Source organism: Polyodon spathula, chromosome 11 (genome assembly GCF_017654505.1).
Source record: "Polyodon spathula isolate WHYD16114869_AA chromosome 11, ASM1765450v1, whole genome shotgun sequence".
NCBI classification, from domain to species: Eukaryota; Metazoa; Chordata; class Actinopteri; order Acipenseriformes; family Polyodontidae; genus Polyodon; species Polyodon spathula.
The window spans coordinates 39,241,150-39,261,347 of NC_054544.1; positions in this window are offsets into that span (position 1 = coordinate 39,241,150).

Sequence of the window (20,198 nt, forward strand, 5' to 3'; positions counted from 1 at the left end):
TCAACTACCCACAGCCACCTGGGCTGATGGGGAAGAATGATTTTTAACATATACAGTGTACTACTAATAGAGAGTGAATGACCTCTGTTGCCTTTAAGTGCAAAAGTGCACCTCCATCGAGCCACCCATTGCCATGTTTATCTAAATAACTTAAATACTTTCTGAGATGTTAGACTGGATCCCAAGAGATATAAAGCGATCAAGACGACCTCCAGGATGGTGGCACGATGAAATTAGGAAACATGCCGGAGCAACGTGGATGAGGGACCCAGCAGACAGGCTTTTGTGGAAAAATCTTGGGGAGGTCTTCATCCAGCAGTGGATTGAAAAAGGCTGAAGATGATGATGATAAATATTGTTATGCCGTCAAGCTAATATGTTCAGCAACACTAATAAGCAAATAAGTGTTTTGCTTTTGAATCCCCAGTGCTGGAATTTGGTGGTAGGCTATTGAAATAATCTGAGAATGCGTGATGATTTGTTAAACATTGGAAACATTGAGATAATAATAATAATAATAATAATAATAATAATAATAATAATAATAATAATAATAATAATAATAATAATAAATATCTTAATTGCTCATTTCTTGTAAACATATCTGAATTTTGTTCAGCACCATTTTCTTTTGACATCTCCAATCACATGGAAATAATTTGCTTGTCTTTTCTTCAAACTGTCTGGAAACGAATAGCCCTTGCTCTGATCATTGAAATTGGCAGGGTATGGGATTTGTAGTTTTTAATGTGTGAGCAACAGTGGACAGTGGGCATACAATTGATCCTTTGAAGCAAAATAACCAGAGTGCAACCATGAATGTCTCTACAGAAACTCTTTTGGTAAGCCATCTAAACTGAAAGTTTGGCTGAAAGAATTTTGAACTTTTGCATTGCTGTAGAGACTTTACTTTCACTATATATAATTACCTTATACTGGTCAGCACCTCATTAACAAGCATTGTAATATATATATATACTGGCCCCACTTTACTCTCTTGACTGTATTAAACATGTACTGCAGACTGAGCCATAGTGGAAAATGAAATTCCCCACGGGAAGACTATTACCTCCAGGGTGCCTGTGGCTTCAGGCATTATAGTCCCCTGTTGGTAACAATAGTCTTCCCTCAGTGCAAGAATGTTCTACTATACCCCTCCTCTACAGTCCATATTTACATTTTTGGTTCGGAATTACAATTTTTCAACAGGGCTGTAAATGTATGGATTGCCCTCTGAGGTGCTCTGCAATGCCTATATATACTAAAAAGCTAAAAAAAATAAATAAAAATTAAGTCATTGATAAACACATGTGTTACAGACTTTGCAGTGGGAGGATTTCAAACGCAGCTTTAATGTAACATTTGCATAACCCTGTTAGTTAATTGCACGCAAAATGAATCTTCTGTATATTTTGTCCAAACAAGATCAAACTCTTTATGAATGAAAATCTTAATGCAATTTTTGCAATAACATTCTCTTTAAAAAGGACCTTTCAGTTGCTGTTCTCCTCCATTACTCTCCTGCTCTCTATTCTTATACTGTTCTTGGAAATACATTCTCAAAGAGTTTTCAAATTCCAGAACATTTGAAATAAAAAAAAAAAAAAGTTTTCTCTGCAGCGTGATGTAAACCCCTTGTCTGTTAAATCTGGATTTAATAACACATTGCTAAGGAAAATATATTTCATAAACACCTATATCAATCAGCAAAAACAGTTTGATCCCACCTGGGCCATATCCTCAAGGCAGGTCCTTGTAAAACACATCAAAGAGGGCCTGCTCTTTGATAAATCCTTCTGCTTAAATAATAAAGTCTAGAACATGGTGTGTACCCTCTGAGGACAGAATGTTCAGATAAAACATCATACCAGGACGCTGTAACAAGTGAACTAAAATTTAAACTGCCCAACGATGGGGTTCTGTAGATAGAGTTACAATAATATAATCCGATACATTTCGAAACGTTAGGATTACCAGTGACCTTATGGATACGCATGCTGGGTCTCAATATTAGCTTAACTGATGTGAGTCAGAGAAATGTTTTAAAAAATAAATGTGAAACATATTATGTTTAGATTATATTATGTTGTGAAACATGTGAAATTATTACACTTCGCAAATCTAGTTTGTTTACCATTTTGAGTTAAACATCTTTTAAATAAGAAAGAAAATATATTTAAATATTTTAACCTTAATATAGTAACCTTAATCTTAAATTACAACAGGCTAGTTACCTGCTTCGTGTTAGACTCCATATAGAGGACTGAACTTCAAGAACAAAAAAAAACTAAAAAAAAACTAAACAGGATATCTCAACAACTTATGATTCTGTGCAGTCAAAACGTTCTTATCTGTTTTTTCTTTACCACCATGGCCACTAGGGGGTTGTGGAGTGGCAGCATCCTACTCATGCCAAGTTTTGAAAGGATGAAAACAGTAAATCCCATGGCCTAGTGGTCTGAAGCTCTGTGTTCAGGAATCTGCAAATCTGCAGGGAAAAAAAAAGAAACTGAGCCAAAAACATTTCACATGTACAAAAACAGCCAAGTTATTATTTATGAAAAAAATAAATATAAATTAGCTTTTTTTTACTTTAAATACAATGTGGACAGCCCATTTAAAGAGCCCCCAAGGCCTCTACTTCTGTATTTTATGGCAATTTCTTCACACATGTACTTTTTTCCTACAGGATTATCTCCACATACAGTATGCTTTATTATCCCATAGCCTTTGATGAGCCTGGTTGGTTATGCTTCACAATTGCATGGACGGTATGCTCTATAGTTAAAAACAAATATAAAAAGGAAAGCTTTTTTTCTAGCTCACTTGTAAACACCCCCATTCCTTTTTTTTTTTTTTTTTTTTAAGAAACATTAGAGGCAAAGGCACCATCTATAGTCAAGCAAGGTGCTGGCATACGCCATGAGATCTTCCCATCTTCACAAGCTGCTGACCTGAATCTCTACCATTAAGCCCTGAGCCTCTCCGAAACAGGGAATGACAATTAGAAAATTGCTGCTATTTTGAAAGTTGCCCTAGGTCTTTCTGCAGGCCTAAAGTACCTTAAATAACCAAATAAACTCTCAATTGAAAGCTATAGTTGATAAAGTATAAATGAAAACAGGTGTTCCGTGACCTGCAGCACTGGAGACTGGAAATGCACCTTTTAAAATCTATAGTGTGTGCTTCTAAAATAAATAAATACAACTCATAACAAGTGATTACATTCCTGGCCTTTTATATATTGGCACATAACCTACATTGTGATTTTATTTTATGGCTGGTCTCAAAAGGTTTTAGATCCATAATGCACACAGAGGCACTCATCACAACCCTATATTATGAACAGTTTGCCTTCCTCACACAACAACATAAATCTATTAGTCCTGTCCAAAGGATGCAAAGGAATGGGTGTTTCCATGGCAGCAGTGTCTTCACAGCACCACACAGACCTGTTAAATTATGGGTACTTATTTAGGCCACAGGCCAGGGAAATAGCTGACATTCTTATAGTAGCCATCTGTTATACCTACACAGCCCACAGCCCAAACACTGCCTTTGAAACCAGAATGTTATACACCTATTCCCCTGCTCCATTAAATCATTTACACTACCATTCTCTATTGCAGAAAGACTGTTATTTGCAAGATTAAAAATAGGAAATGCATTACTTTTTACATTTACTGGACCAAAAAAAAAAATACGACAAATTTTGCTCACATAAAAAATATGACTGCTCATGATTTAATCAGAAATTTTAAAATTGGTTTGTTATTAAAGACATAAATTGTAACTAAGTGCCACTATAGATCCACAGTGACAAATAAAATATATGAAAGAACCAACTGAGCTGAGACAGCAATTGCTCTTGTGACATTGTTTCGCTTCTATTAAATCACTCAAGCCCTTTGCAGACATTTCTAGGATGAACTAGCTACTTTTCCATTCTTATAAGAACTTTCAGCAAACTTGAGTCAATACCCAGACAAGCAAGAGACTGGCATCAGTGGGTTGCATCCTCTACCATTGGAATAGAATGTATTTGAATGTATTGCGTATTTCTAGGAGGGCAGAGATGCAGTCAAGCCTGGTTAGAGGCAGGAATAGCAGACAGACGGGCGGAAGACTGCAGTTCAGTGCTTCTGGTGCACTTTTATTAACAAAAGCAAAACGAATAATTAAAACAGACAAAATGCACAAAGCTGTAGCTCTCAGCCCTTCTCTGCACTAAAGGAGCCCCAGAATAAAGGGGATGGCTTCTGTAATACCCCATTTCCACTGCTGGCCCTAAGAAAGGGTGTTTTCACTGTTGGCTTTTTTCACTACTGCAATGTCTATCGAGAAGATGTTGACCAAAAAAGATAATTGAGGCGGTATGTGGGAGAATGAAGAAATGAAAATTATTTTATCAAAATGTTATGCACTACTCCACTACAAAGTTCCACTACTTGGGCATTCACCCCCCCCCCCCCCCCCCCATAATCAAAGCATTAACCCATTAAAGAAAATACAATTATTTGACCGCTCATCTACCTGGACTGACAACAGCATATAGAGCAACATAAAACAGTGGATAAATGACACAAATTAAACACAGCCCATTGCGGTAATATAAATACTAAAGTAACGGAATATAGTGGAGTGCTTGTTTTTCAGTTTCCATAAATCAAACGTTGACCCCTGTACCAATTACTTTAAACCTAAGGAACGACAGTGCCAAATAGGTTACAGAACTTAGAACTTAATCCTAAAACATAAGTTGCACTCTATTGTTTCAAGATTCATCCGTTTTCTTGTTTTAACATTCTCAGACAATGTTGGACATTCAGCTTAAATGTATGTACAACCCAGATATACAGTATGTGTTCATTCATGGGGATGTCTGGGAAATAAGACTAAGGTACAATTGTTATTAAAAACAGGGATTTACTATACAGAATCTCTATGTTGCATTCCACCCTCAAAGCTGCACGATTGTTGTTAACACAATTCCAAATACACTGATTTTGATAGATCTGTGTGTTGCCAGCAGGCAATAAAAGATGTATTCTATGCAATCAAGTATTAATTTTCTGCTTGTCAAGCAGTTCACAAACAGTTTATGCTTGCGAGAAATCCATATCACTGGTACAACTAAAATGCACAGCAATTCCTTATGAAAGGCATAAATATGCACCTCCCATGAATGAAGCGAGACAGAGATGGAGGAAGGAGAGCATTGAAACAGTTTTTGCACTGAAGATAAGGTTGAGTTTAAACATGAAGTGTTAAATGTTTAGAGACGTAATTGAGACGTACAATTTCCTTTTTTTCCAAAAAGTAACCACCACTCTTTATCTCTTGTGATTCAGGGTTATTACGGGAAACTCTTGCTGCGGAGTTATATTTCAAAGAAAATATATTATAAGGCTTTTCTGTATTGTGCCTGGTTGTGGGTTAAAAATAAAAATAAATAAAAATAAATAAAAACGCCTGATATATTGATAGCTTATCAGTGTTATATCTTTAGAGGAGAGCATTACAACATGACAAATCTACTGACTCTGGGCTACACTGATATGAAAGGAAAAGCCGTTACACTGGCAAAATAGATAGGCCAATATGGAATTCAATATGTCTAAACTCAGTATTGTTTTTGCTCTTAAAAATGGGACCCTCCCTTGGTTTTGTATATTTGTGTTCACAAACTGCCCAATTTTAATGATCTTTTTCTTTAGGAAATGAAATAGACCCTAACCTCTCTTTAAAAAAAAATAAAATTCCCTGCTTCCTGAAAAGAAGCACTAATATCCTATCTGCTGGACTGTACAGTCCTTTGTCATTATAACACAGAAGCAGTATTAAAACGATATGGCTATGGCTCCCATTTTCCCCAAAATGGCATTTCTCTTATTGCCTTATAAAAAGAACGCTCTTCAGTACTATCGCTATTGCAAAACACACAATACCATTAACATAATGATCAATCAGCAAGAAGCAAGAAATGGTTACTTTTGCCATTTAAAAAAAAAAAAAAAAAAATAATGAAATAAAATACTAAATAAGTGTCCAATACATAAAACATCATCCCAAAGCCGGCTAACATACTGAGAACCGGAGGGCTTCAATAATTCATACATAAATATAATACGTTGTTGTATTTGAATGTTAATAGGGCTCCTACTAAGTCTAATGTCAGTTAAAGAGAGCTAGCCATGCAATTTTAGTCTTCTGTACTAGAAATGGGCTGTGGAAATGTTTACTAGCTTTTAAACACTGTTCCCTCTTTTATAGTGCTTTGCATTGATTCTATGTTAGTTTATGGCATGCAAATGTGTCAGATATCTATGCTACAGATAAACTGCTGAATCCTGGTACCTTTGCTGTTGGTCACACGGTCTGATTGCAGCTAGAACACATTGAGTTTTTATCAATAATGTTGCCTTTGAAATATTGCATATTATAAGCAAATAACCCATTTTCATCATAAGAAATAAGAATGAAAGTCTTAGAAATACCAAAATAAGCTTATAATGAAGTGGCAAATGTTTCTCATCAGTGTTTGTAATTTCATTTATTTTTGGTGTATTTATGATATCAGCACTACTGAGTGTTCAAGTTATGGATGATCAAATTAAATATTGAAAACAGATTTTAAAACCATAGGTAGCACTCCTTTGATATGTTTAGAGAGTCCTGCCTGATCGTTCTAGCTTTCCATCCACTTGGAATTTGAAAAACCAGCTGGTGAAACAGGCACTGTTCTGTACAGTGTCTAATGCAGGTTGATTTACAGGTTGTCAGAAGTGAACTGAGTAATACATCTCAGCTTTGAAAGAAAAAAAAGAGAAAGGAGGAAGAGCTAACTGGTTTAAAGAAAACCTCCCATGGTCAATGAACTGTCAAGCCCGCAAGTGGAGGTCCTCCGACTCTGGCCTACTTGTTATCCCCAAGCAAAAGTGCACCACACTTGAAGAACGTTCATTTAGCTTCATGGCTTCGACTCTTTGGAACTCTCTCCCAGCTTTGGTGTGTGATGCTCCAACCGTAGCTTGCTTTAAATCAACTCTCAAAACCCACCTGTTCTCTCTTGCTTTCTGTGCTCCTTAAGCTTGATCTCTGCTATTAGCTGCTGCTACTATTTCACATATTGTTACAATCATGTATTCTACACTTTCCACTGTATTTAGTGTATTATTTCATATATTATGTACTTTCCACTGTATTTACTGTACTATTTCATGTATTCTGCACTTTCCACTGTATTTAGTGTACTATTTCATGTATTATGTACTTCCCACTGTATATCATGTATTATGCATTTCTCTATTTGAAGTATTATAGATTTTCTTGTATTTACTGCATCTTGTAACATGCTTTGTGATGGTGCTCCACTATGAAAGGCGCTATATAAAATAAAGATTGATTGATTGATTGATACATGTATATGTGTTTAGTTTGATACCTATTCTGTAGAACTGTGTTACTGCTGGTTTTATTACTACTCTTAGAATTTGAATTACAGGCAGAAAAGTTCAAAAACACATGGTATGAATTGTACTGAGAAAACATAAGTTAAAAGACATTGCAATTAATTTAAAAAACAAGTAGCTTCAGAAGAACTTCACATAATTGCCAGTCTTACATCTATGGAGTGACTGCCATTAAAAGAGGGACACTGGAGTCCCCAAGTGAGATACTGGAGTCCCCAAGTAGCTCACCTGGTAAAGGCATAACAGTGCAGTGTCATACAGACAGGGGAGGGCAAGTTCTTCCTGGCTTTATAAAGTTGCCAGTCTTTGCTGGGGATTCCAAAGGGCATTTCTGCAGGTTGGGGAGGCAAAATAGGTATGGACTGAGTCACCTCACAGTGAAGCAACATGGAATTCAATGTGTAGCATACAAGCATAAATCACAGGAATGACTAATATACTGATTGAATGAAGGATGACGTGCTTCCCACATACCAAGGACACTTCCATTGTGGTTGCTATATTTCTAGTCCATTATCTAGCATACATAGGACCACAAATTAATAGAAGCAAGTTAAAATATGACAGCCACAGTAGGTCACACGTCAACAACAGCGCACCCCAGACATTCTTGTGAGTTGGCTGTGTGAGTAGGGGTTGTAAAGTGGAAGAAGTCAATATGAAGTATCTTTATCTAATGGTGGCTGCAAAATAGCATTTGTATTGTAGCGCTGAAAATCTAAAGTTTTGAGATATGAGATGGATTATCCGATATGAGCTGTTGAATAAGATGGCAACATATGGTTTACAAAGACATAAGATCCCCTTACTGCAGAGAATGAATTTAGGAAATAAGACCCATTGCATAGCAATTTGATCCATTCCTGGCTTTACTATGAGTTTAATAAGACACACCTGATCTTGTTCTCTATATGCTGTAGCTACGGTAATCAAGCTTGTAATAAAACCTGCTCTGAAAGAAACCTCTATGCAATAGGAGTCTTATTTCTATCCCTGTTACTGTGATGCCTTATATACTTGTGCTAGAATTTGTAAGTAGGTTATTTTTTTTGTACACAAGACATCACGTATGTTAAGAATAGCATGTTAAAAAAAAATACTGTACAAGATCAAATTGAATTGAACAAATCTAACTTCAGCGTTTCACAGGCAGCAGTGCAACATTTGAGTATGTGTATGCTGGCAAATTGTTGGGGGATCAAGGCTGCCAAATAAGCTACAGTGTGTGTCTAATGTGCTCCACAATGATATATAGAAATCCTAACCCATATTTTTTATTAAATACAGGCCCTGCATCACTTGTGATTGATTTGTACCATTTAGTTCCCTAACACAACTAGAGTGCAAAAAACAAAACAGCTCTCTCTGCTGGTCTTCAGCCAAGATGAGCCTCAGTCTGCAATGCTACAGTGGTTTTACTAGGTGATGACTTCACCCAGACTGTGAGTCTGGAAAGAGGAATGCCTTACACACCTTCGAGCTTCATAGCAGGCAATTTACAGGAGGATACTGCAATGACTACAACCAACCACACACATAAACATACTCTATATAAGAAGGTAGTTCAGTCCCTATTCACATACATGGCAACAGTTCCGATATGGGTGGGACAGTGCCCATTTCCTAGCAAACGTTCCGATTTTTAAAGCTCTAGGGCGTTCGCTCTCATGTCTGTACTGTTTTTTTCTTTGTTATTCTCGTTCTCTCTGTTTGGGAAGCTGACCTTCCTGCACTGCACTGCCTGGCAGGGATTGTGTTCACACGACCAGAGCTGTGTATTCACATACGTCATATCCAGTCATATTGGAGAAGCCTATTGTTTTCTCACTGCTGTTATAATATGATTTGATGTGTATGATTTAAACATGTGGGAGCCAGTGGAACCGGAGGCCTTGGCATTAGCTACACCCTTCATTTTCCTACAGCATTCACACAGTGTCCAATATTTGAGAGATGAAAATGGGTCCACTTGTGTGGCATTAAGAGAGCCCATAGTGTGGGAGGGAGCGGCCTGCTTCCACAGGGGTCTGGGACATGCCTCTCAGATAATTTTTCGAAATGCTAATTTTAAAATATGCAATTTCCTGCTAATTAAATTAGCATTATTACAATCACGTGTTCCTTTAGAGATAAAGGGATACATTACATTGGTTAAGATTAAGAAATCTAGACGTTTCTCTCTACAGTGGTGGCGATGTTTCCAATACAGTGAATAAAAAGCTGAGTATCATAAGAATCTCTAGAGAGCTCTGTGAAATATTATCAAGATGGGCCCCATTATTACCCACCAGCTCGGCCTTTGTGCCAGCCACGTGACCATTTTCTGTTTTAGTACAAAGGTTCAAAGGGTTGATTATCTTCCCCTTTAAAACAAACCGACGCCGTCTTGTGTATTGTAGATGGCCATTGATTAGGTTATACCGACATCTGCTGGCGGTTTTTAAAATTTGCAAGACAGTCACAAATCCCCAAATCAACAGCTGTCTTATGAAAGGAGGAACCTTATTTATCTACCTTTAGGCTACTGTCTGCTTTAATGCTAATCGCCTATTCCACATTTAAGAGGCAAAAAGTTTACCGGTGTTTCATGAAATTGGTAAAGGGAAAAAAAAAAAGGTCGTGTTAATGGTTCAGCTGATCAACTTGTTCACGAATAGTATTGTTAAATAAACACGCACAGCGCTTACATAGCCTGCAATACAAATACATTTACATTTCTAATTTAATTGCTCTGCACGGTATTGTTCGTGTTTTGCTCATTCGGTCTGCCCATTGTACTTACTGTAGCCATTCCTTTCTAATCTGATTAATTCAATATCCTACTTCAAAGTAAATAACCAATTAAAGAAAAAGTCCATTATCGACGTGAAATTGATAACAGGACACTTAGTATAATGAAATAACAAAGGCACGGACTAATTTGTCTTGTAATGAGTTGCATGTGGTAGCTGTCTGTAGATTTCTCTCTCACCTAAACTCAAAAGGAGTGAGACAAGCTTAATCGATATCTTGACAGACATAATACGTGTTAACGACATTATTCAACACGTACACGTGCTTTTTAAACAGCCAAACTTCGATTTTAAATGTATTAAATGTATTTAAAATCGCTGAGGAAATCAGGAAAACATGTTAAATAGTAGTAATAGTCGTAGTAGTATAATATAATCTTATTTTCATCATTCATTCAGACTGTGAAAAGTGAATTTAATTAAAATATGTGAAATTGCAGGCAATTGTGTTCAGTTGTACACTGTTTTCTACTTGCTTCTATGGACTTTATATTACACTATGTAACACAATTTTTGTTCCTGGGCAGTAAGTGTTATTTCCTAATTGCTTATGCCTCAAAAGTATAGAAAATGGCTATTATTCCCCACAAACTTTGCTTTTGTGACCAGGACAGTGATATTTCAAAATATCACTATTTCCAATGGGAAAACGGGCAAATGTGTGTCTTTTCGTTCACATAAAGTAAAAAAAAAACAACAACATATGAATCCAAATTAACATGTATTTATACTAAAGTAATACAAAAATGACTACAAAAGATTTAGAAGTGAGTAGTTTTTCGAGATTTACGATTATACCGTATTTATATATTCATATGTTGTTTTTTTTTCTGACTTTATGTGAACGAAAAGACACACATTTGCCCGTTTTCCCATTGGAAATAGCGATATTTTGAAATATCACTGTCCTGGTCACAAAAGCAAAGTTTGTGGGGAATAATAGCCATTTTCTATACTTTTGAGGCATAAGCAATTAGGAAATAACACTTACTACTCAGGAACAAAAAAAAAAAAAATTGTTACACTGTGTTATCAAAACCCAGACTTTGTTAGCGGTTCAGTTTGTTTGTGTACTCCAACTATTTCAGCGGCAGGGAAATAAGGTCTTGAAATTGATACAAAGTCATTCGGTGAGCCCAATAGAAGTATAACCCAGCAACAATATTGAGTTAATAACATTTTCCAGCTCGGGGATTTTGTTATACCACTAATAACAACGTTCGTATGAATGTAAGAAAATAAAAGTTTTAGAAAATAGATTTAAGAAAATTATATTTTAAGACATGTTTAAGAAGGTTCCCAAATATCACGGGAAAATAATACAAACGTACTATTAAGATGAATACTACTAAAAACTAAGGTTTTTGAAAGGAAAAGAGATCAAAATATACATTAACATACTCAATACACACTGTGGTGATGTCTTTCTACTTAATTAGGCAAATGTTCTAAATCGTGTTACTTAAGTGAACATGACAACTACTCATATATTGACCTTATCTGGCTAAAAAAAAAAAAAAAAAAAAAAAAACTCTTAGTGCTGAAAAAAACCCAGACACTTATATAATACCAAATACAATGTTATCAGACCTAACAATTGATTAGTAGCTACTATATGCATGTTTCCAATCCAGATTTCTGGAAGAATTTAATTTCCTCATATCAATTTGTTGATCAAAGAATGAAGTTCCGGGCTGAGTGACATAAGACTTTTGTAAACATTTCTTTGGCCAATGAATACTGGGAATTAAGATGTACCCCCTCAGATAACAGAAGCACAGAAGAGAGAGAGAGAGAGAGAGAGAGAGAGAGAGAGAGAGAGAGAGAGAGAGAGAGAGAGAGAGAGAGAGAGAGAGAGAGAGAGAGAGATGACAAAACCTGATATATAAAAGCAGCCTGTCTGTCCCATGTCAACCATACAGAACAGTTTCTGTATGCAGCCAAAGGAGAATTGCTTCTACATGTATTCAAAATGTATTTATTGTAATGCCATTAGCTGCATTTCTAGTTACTTTGAACCAGTATATACATAAGACTTAAGACAGCATCCTTACAAGTAAAAAGAGTGGAGAGACAAGAGATTTTGGAAGATGATGGCTACCACCAGCATGAAAAGTGGACTGGAGTTATTCTTATCTGAGGATGAGAGACTCCGGATTGGGGAATGTTTTCAAGCCAGCTTGGCGGGGGTAATGGAACTAGACCTGCTGAAATCTAGGCACCGGGAGATGGTGGAAGCAGTGCTGGGAAGAATGGGAACGCATCGAACTAGGAGCCAAAATAGAAATTTCACTACAAGTCGGACCGGTTTTGAACAGCGGCAACAACAGCACCAAACCCAAGATTTGAAGCAATTGTGGATGGATGTTCTACAGGAGGGGGTGCCCAGTTTGAAGTTGGCTCTGAGTCAGTCTCAGGATGTGTTGGGCTGGTCAGATAAGTCCAGACTAAAGACAGCCCACTCCACTCTGCTTTCAGAACACCTGGAGCTTCATAATAGATCCAGTTCCCGCGTCGCACCTGGAATATCAACTATAGCTTTCCTGAAGTACAATCCGGATAATCAATCACACTCCAACTCCCAAACCAATTCTGGTTTCTATGAGGAGAGTGACAGCACCTCAGTACTCAACGAGGGCCTGTCTGGGTTGGACTGGAGCATTCACTCTCTATCTCGCCAATATACCACAAGGAGCGCCAACCACTTGTCAGAACTCAGACTGCTGCTGGGGAGTGGAGGGAAAGCAATGAACAGCAGCCCAGCAACAGACCCCAGGAGACCCTTCTCCACAGGAGACCTACAATTACTTAGGGGGTTTCTGTCTATTGCTGATCTTTGTCCCCAGACCTACAGGGGTGCTGTCTTAGTTCTGAAGCCTGAGCTGGGTCTCAACCCGAAGTACCAATCTGATCTAATTACTCAAGATACCAATGAGGTCTATGAATACCCAAGCCCTTTGCATGCTGTGGCACTTCAGAATACACAGTACAACACTGCTGGGGTCAGCCAGTCTTCATCTAGGCATTCTTTCAGAGAGGACCTTAGTGAAGACAGCGATAGCAGTATTGCTACTTTAAAGTCTGATGCTCCTGCATTGACCCAGTTGGGATATATAGACACTACAAGATCTTATTCCAGGCCCAATTCTGTGGGTTCTGTTGGGCCGACTCCTTTCTCACAGTTATGCAAACTGGACAAGTACATCTCTAAGCTGGTTCTGAAGTACAGGTGCCGTTCTATTGCAGCTCCCTTGAATGCTGGGATCAGAGAGCAAGAACAGCTGTTATCTGCTCACCTTAAGAGTCTTTCATTGTCTTCAATCACAGCAGCAGGGGGCACTGCTGTTAATTCTGGGTTTCGCAGACAGATTTCTACCTGCTGTCTGGTCCAATCTCAGAACTGTAGTAGTGAATGGTTTCGGAATTCCCAAATATGGCATGATTCTAGCAGCAGTGGCAGGAATTCTGCAACCTCTTATTATTCTGATGATTTGGAAACAAACAGCAGAACGGACACTTACAAACAAAACAAGTTATTTTATCCTGCATCTAGTCTTAGACTGAATGAGATGGAGAATTGGAAAGAAGAAGAAGAGGGACTATGGCCCTGCTTTCCTCAGCGCTATTCCGACACTTACAGAGGGCTTGTGAAATCATCCACCTTAATTTGTAGACGTGACTCTTACCCAACAGAGAGTCAGTCTCATTTTACCTGTGGAGCTGTGAGTGGCAGTAAGAAGGAACTCCCCAGTGTAAACAAAAAGAGACAGGGTTTCCGGAAGAGACTGGGAGCCATGATAAGTGGGGGCACTGCAGGCAAGAGTCACTCAAGATCTGAGATGCACCAAGATTCTATAATACCTCAGAGGAGTAATCAGCTTTTTCGAAGTGAATTCCAGAACATCTTAGATGACCACCCACCCAGGATACATGAGAAGCAGAAATGGATGTCAGTTTTAGAGATGTCCTCCTCAGGTCATAGCAAGGATGTAGCAGTGAGCCCATGGGAACACAGCAACCACCTACACCAGCTTCATCACAGGAGAGGAAGGCCCAAACATGGAACAGCCAGATTCCACAGTACCTTTTCCTCAGACTCTTTATCTGGACTTTGTTCCAGTCAAGGAGACCTTGTGTCTGATGACCTCTATTACAGCACTCAGTCGAGTCTCTCCAGTGAGATAGAGACCGTTAGCAGTTTCAGTGGGAATTTGGAAAGCTCACAGTCTCCCCTGGGGTGCAGGGGACCCAAGGATTCAGAGCCAAGGCTGTACAGGACCATGTCTTTTAGAGAGCTGAGGAAGAGGATGCTAAAATCCATCCGGAAGTTTTCTTTCAACCGCCTTTAAAACGCGAGGCACAAGCCTTTGTAGCCCTTTAGAACTAAAGAGTTTGGACAGTGAAAGTGAGATTTATGTTTTCTGTAACTGCTTGGCAAGCTGAGTTAGTGAATACTATGAGTGCTATACTAAATTAATTTGTGTGCTGTGTCCTGTAATTCAATTAACCTGTCATTCACACACTCACAATGGGCCTTATATTAAAGTATTCTAACCACTGGCAGATCTACATTCAGTTTAAATAATTTTATGAAAGAACAACATACCTGGGTCTTTGAAGCTGCTTCTGACTTGTTTCTCACTTGTGTGGGTTATACTTCTTTGTTAACTGGGGGGACAATGGACCAACTTATTAAGGCATTTACTCCAAAGTGCATTTTCAACCAATTTGCACTGTGTTATGTGAAAGGAAAACAAAACTAGTATGCAAAGGCAACTCAAAGGGTTAACTTGAGGATAATAAAGTTATGTGTTACTACTTTTGTGATTTGAAACAGTTTGTCTTACCTTCCAGTATTGTTGCAATCTAGATATAAAATATTTGTACATTTGCAGGTATCCAGTGATAACAATTGATTTGGATTTATTTTTTATTTATTTTTTCATACATTTTGAATAAGTATAACAATGATATATCATTTTATAGACCAAGAGTTCAAATGCTATAACCCAAACTTTAAATGCTGTAAACACAATGTCCTAATTGTCTCAATTATGATGGTGTAATAAAACTAAAGCGTTGAATTAAGTGGAAACCTCAAGTCCCAGATTATTACATCCTACACAAATGATATTTATGGCATGGTTTTCCAAAATGGGTAAAAAAAATGTTGTTGGTCACCACTTTGACCCCTTTTAAAATGCAAAGGCAGAATGACTGTCCGAACCGCACAGTTCCAAATTCCACTGCTTTGATGAGTAAAGTGACTACTGCAATTCAGTCCTGATCCCTAAAGAACATTTACAGGATATTACCATCCCTGATGTGTGTGAAACACAGGGGTTTCTAATATGTGTCTGCACATATACACATCCAGAAACCCTACAGTATATATTTATATTCACAGATAGATTAAATGTTTCTTTTTTTCTATAGCTTATATTTACACGCTATAGCTTTGTTGATTGTAAAGTATATTGATAGGACTATGGCTTTGAATTAAATTAGCGTTCTTAATTTACAATCCAGTAAATGTTAATGCAGTATAAACGGGTGTTAATGGAAGTGCACTCTGGGATTGCATCTGGGTGTAAATGGTAAATACCTCTCTGGCTTTGGCTGAGGAGATGACAGGGCTGGGAAACAAATACAAAAAAAGAAAAAAAGAAAAAAAAAACTTTGATCCTTGAATCCAATCCAGGTTATGAAAACAAACATTTCAATAACTGTCTGCAAGTCTACTTTGTGTATTTTTGTTAGTATAGCAATAATAAATAATATAAAATGCCAAGGATGGTCCTATTTGAATAATTTAAACTGTGATGGCATTATGCTATTAAATAAAATGAACAGACCACGGTATAGTTTTTGGAGCACACTGAATTAATGTAAATGGCGCCACTGTTTCAATAATTAATAAAGGCAAAAAGGTTATGAAAACCAAACATCCAACAAAGAATGCAGTTTGTTTCAGTCTATTAAAATATGAAATATGAACTCAGAAAAGTTAATGTTTAAAAAATGTAAATGACGGCAGTGGTTACAGAAATATTTCAAATTGATATTTCATGCACCTGGTGTGCGTAATACCTTTTTACATTAATTTGTGGATTCAATAAATATTTTTTGTTACTGTTACAGCACTTTCTAGAACTTTATAGATTGGGATTTATAAGCGTTTGTTATTACAGAAATTTTTTTTTTTTTTGTTCCACCTCGAAGTGTTAGATGGGGAACATTGATTCACCCCTTAAAAAATAATTGCTGTGTAATTTGGCGCACTGAACCCGCACGATATAACATATCTCATGCACCTGTTTTATGTTTATTGGTTTGAGCACTGCAGATTCTAACCCTGCAAAGTTAAAAAGAACATTACCGTTATTATTACTTTTTTTTTTTTTTTTTAACAAAAAGCTTTTTCTTTTAAACATAAATAGCTTCCTGTGGGCGTTTGTAGTTGCTTGTTTAATAGTTCATAGATGATTGTATATGGATAATAGTTTTTTTTTTTTAATATCATTGTGGATGCATATCTCTTTATAAGTGTGAGCTCCTGCTGATTCAGGTAATTGGCTCGTTAACCAGTCAGGTGCCCAGTTATGCACTGACCTTTGTGTCTCTCACCTGTAACACAGGTATTGGAATTTTAAATTGAAAAAAGATACTGAGGAGGGTTTTGTTTTTTTTGCTACTTTATAATATAATACATGCAGAACCAATCTTCAGCAAAAATGAACATCTGTCCCCAGATATGATTCTCTACAGAATAATGGCTAACAAACCTAAAGATAAAAACAGTTGCAAAAGGACAAGGGTGTATAAGATGGGAATTGTGTGAACAAGTGACAGCCAAAATTGAAATATGTACTATGGAAGTTGTTTCACCTTTAATGGAACTAACATAGGGGGTATATTTGCAGAAATAAACTTGTCTAATGCCACATTCTGTTTCCCCGTGTGTATCAGATACTACTTAGGCATATGTGTGCCATTTTGCTAATTTTAAGGTGTCTACTTTGCATCGTTTTTTTTTTTTTTATGTGAGAGTCATCTTGACAACTATAGTCTCCAGTATGCTGTTTAGGGTTATGTGATGTGATCAATATTCCAATAGGATATTGTTTAAACATGGTGCTAAATAATGTCAACGTGACCTAAATACAATGTTGTTCGATGAACTTTGAATAAAATAAGAATGGGGCAATAGACAAGTTCAGCTCTGCAAATAAATGGCATTTCTAACAAAAGTGAAACAACTGCCATAATCAATATTTCATTTTTGTCCTTTAACCATGTTGCCTGCTTCTGGACAGTTTAACATTTAATCCATTAATTATAAGACAAGTGGAATCCCTCCACCATTCAGTTTCATTGTGATTCCAAACAGTACAGTACAGTTAAAGCAACAGCAGTCTGACTCCAAGCCGTTTCTAATTTGGTTTAACTGTGACTCCGAGCGGAAACCATCATTTCAGATTTTTTAAAATTAAAATCCATTCCCTTAAAATAGGAAAGTCCCAGACACCTGTGTAATAGATACAAGCCCAGTGTGCAGCTTGCATTCACAATCTCAGATCTGATCCATGAGAAGACTATGATCTCCTTGTACAATCAATTACTAAGGTGAGAACTGCATTAACATCTGACCACAGAAGTGGTTGCATAAAGATATTAATGTTAATATCATTATACCAGATATTTAAAATATGTATATATTGTATTGATATCCAAAATGGAATATTGGTATAAAAAATGTTTATATCAATATTTTAAAAGAACTGTTTAGATTAACGAAATAGATTACCTCTATTTTTAAGTACAGTAGCTTTAAAAGTTATATATTTTTATTTCTCTTATATATGATCATTTTGAGTGACTAGTTTTATGGGTTTTTTTAAAATTGTATTTATTTTTTTAAATAATTTTCCATGAATCTTTACTTAGCTTAGAACTGGCTGTGAAAGTGTCACATGATTACAATGAAATTAATAGGTCTGCTCAGCCTAAAAGCAGGTTCAGAGAAAAAAATATTTGAGCAACAGAAGACAGCCGCTGATTTCAAGCACCCTAACATTGTATGGGAAATGTGAAAAACAACTAAAAATGTGAGGCGCTTATTCTTTAACACCATTACTGATCATTTCTGTTAACTTAAAATATAAAAAAAGAAAAAAAAAAACTTTTTCATTTTCAGTTTTGTTTTATTACATCACCCTACAGTTAGTCAATGCGAACACTGTATGTACAATATAAAAACTCTTCAGTTCATGAGTTGGAGTACAACATATGCTATCATTATTGTCCTAATGTTATTGTAAGTTAATTAAGCAAAATTTATGAGATATCAAAAAATTAATTAAACACTAAACAACAGGCAAGGAAATGTTTACTGCATCAGATCAAATATATTGAACTAGTATGGCTTCAAGTTTACGACCTGAAGCACATGCATCTAAATAAAAAAACAAAAAAGACCTCTATATCAAATATACACTGTTGTATATGTTTGTGTGACGCCTCATTTTTACTGTAGCAAATGCAAGAAATAAAACATTACTTCAGTATGTTTTAGAAACAATCACATAGTGTGTCAATTGCTGAAATACTGAACACAGTTTAGTATAGATTATCCATAATATGCAAGCAGGTACAAGCAAGTCTGTTGCTTTGTGCCCTGAAGGTTGGTCTGCCTTACTTTTTGAGACTGTTGCCCTTGAATGAAAACACACTCACAGAATTCAGCATTCTCTTTCTCAGGCCCCCAAATGTTTTGGCCCTGTGCACCCTCGCTTCTGCACCCCTGGCTCCCCAGCCTTCTAAAATGTAAGGTGCAGCAGCTCCTCCCCCACCTAGACTGCTATAGATGCTATCCACCTCTACCCTGCTTGAGAGTCCAGGCTGACTGTCGTAATGCAGGTTGTCAGCTGCGAGATCCGTTTGACTTGACTCAAGTCCAGAAAGGCAGTCTGTGGAAAATGTCTGCTGTTGGTTCGGGAAGGCCAAGCCAAACCGGCTCGGCACTCGTTTGGACCTGCCTTGGCTGTGCAGAATTTGAAGGTGCCATGGACTCTCTGTGCTCCCCTTGCTGTGACTTGAGGAGGAAACCTCTAAAACTGACATCCATTTCTGCCTCTCATGTATCCTGGGCATGTCATGCTCCAGGATGTTTTGGGATTCACTCTGAGAAAGTGGTTTTCCCCGCCAAACCCCCACAGAATCAAGGTGCATCTCAGAGCTTGACCAGTGACTGTCCCCAGATAGCCTTGCTTTCAGTCTCTTCTGGAAGTTGGGGAGAAAATGATGAATGTCTTCTCTGTGTCCATTGTTAAAGGTAGCCTGGCTTCTGCTTTCTGTTGAGAAAGATCCACTGCTTGAGGTGGAAGAGCAAGTGTTTCTGCTAGAATTGTGCCATTCATCCAAGCATTCTTGGGAGTCGCTGAACCCTTGGCTACTTCTGTTTGCCTGGGTCTTGACCAGAGAGAAAGAGCAAAGTTGTTTGCGCATCTTCCAGTCACAGATAGAATTATAATCAGATTTGACAGAAGTGTCTCCAACTGCTTTGATTGAAGACAATGATATACTCTTGTGGTGAGAGGACAATTGTTCTTGCTGTTGCTTTTGGATGTCAGCACTCAAGCGAGCAGCTGCAGGTTGGCATCGATACCTTCGAACCAGCTTGGAGATGTACTTGTCCACTTTGCACTTCTTTGAGAAATGGGCCGGCTCTTTGCGACGGTAGCTTGAAGCAAGATGTTTTGCCGTTACAGAATCGGACATCAAACTGGGTGTGGTAGGTGTTTGCTCCATAGGTTGCTCTACAGGAGCAGCAGTTTTGAAAGTTTTGAAAGCGGTGCTGTCTTCACTACAGTCTTCTCTGGAGGAACTCTGCAATGATAACTGGCTGCCACCAGCAGTGGTGTAAAGTGGACTC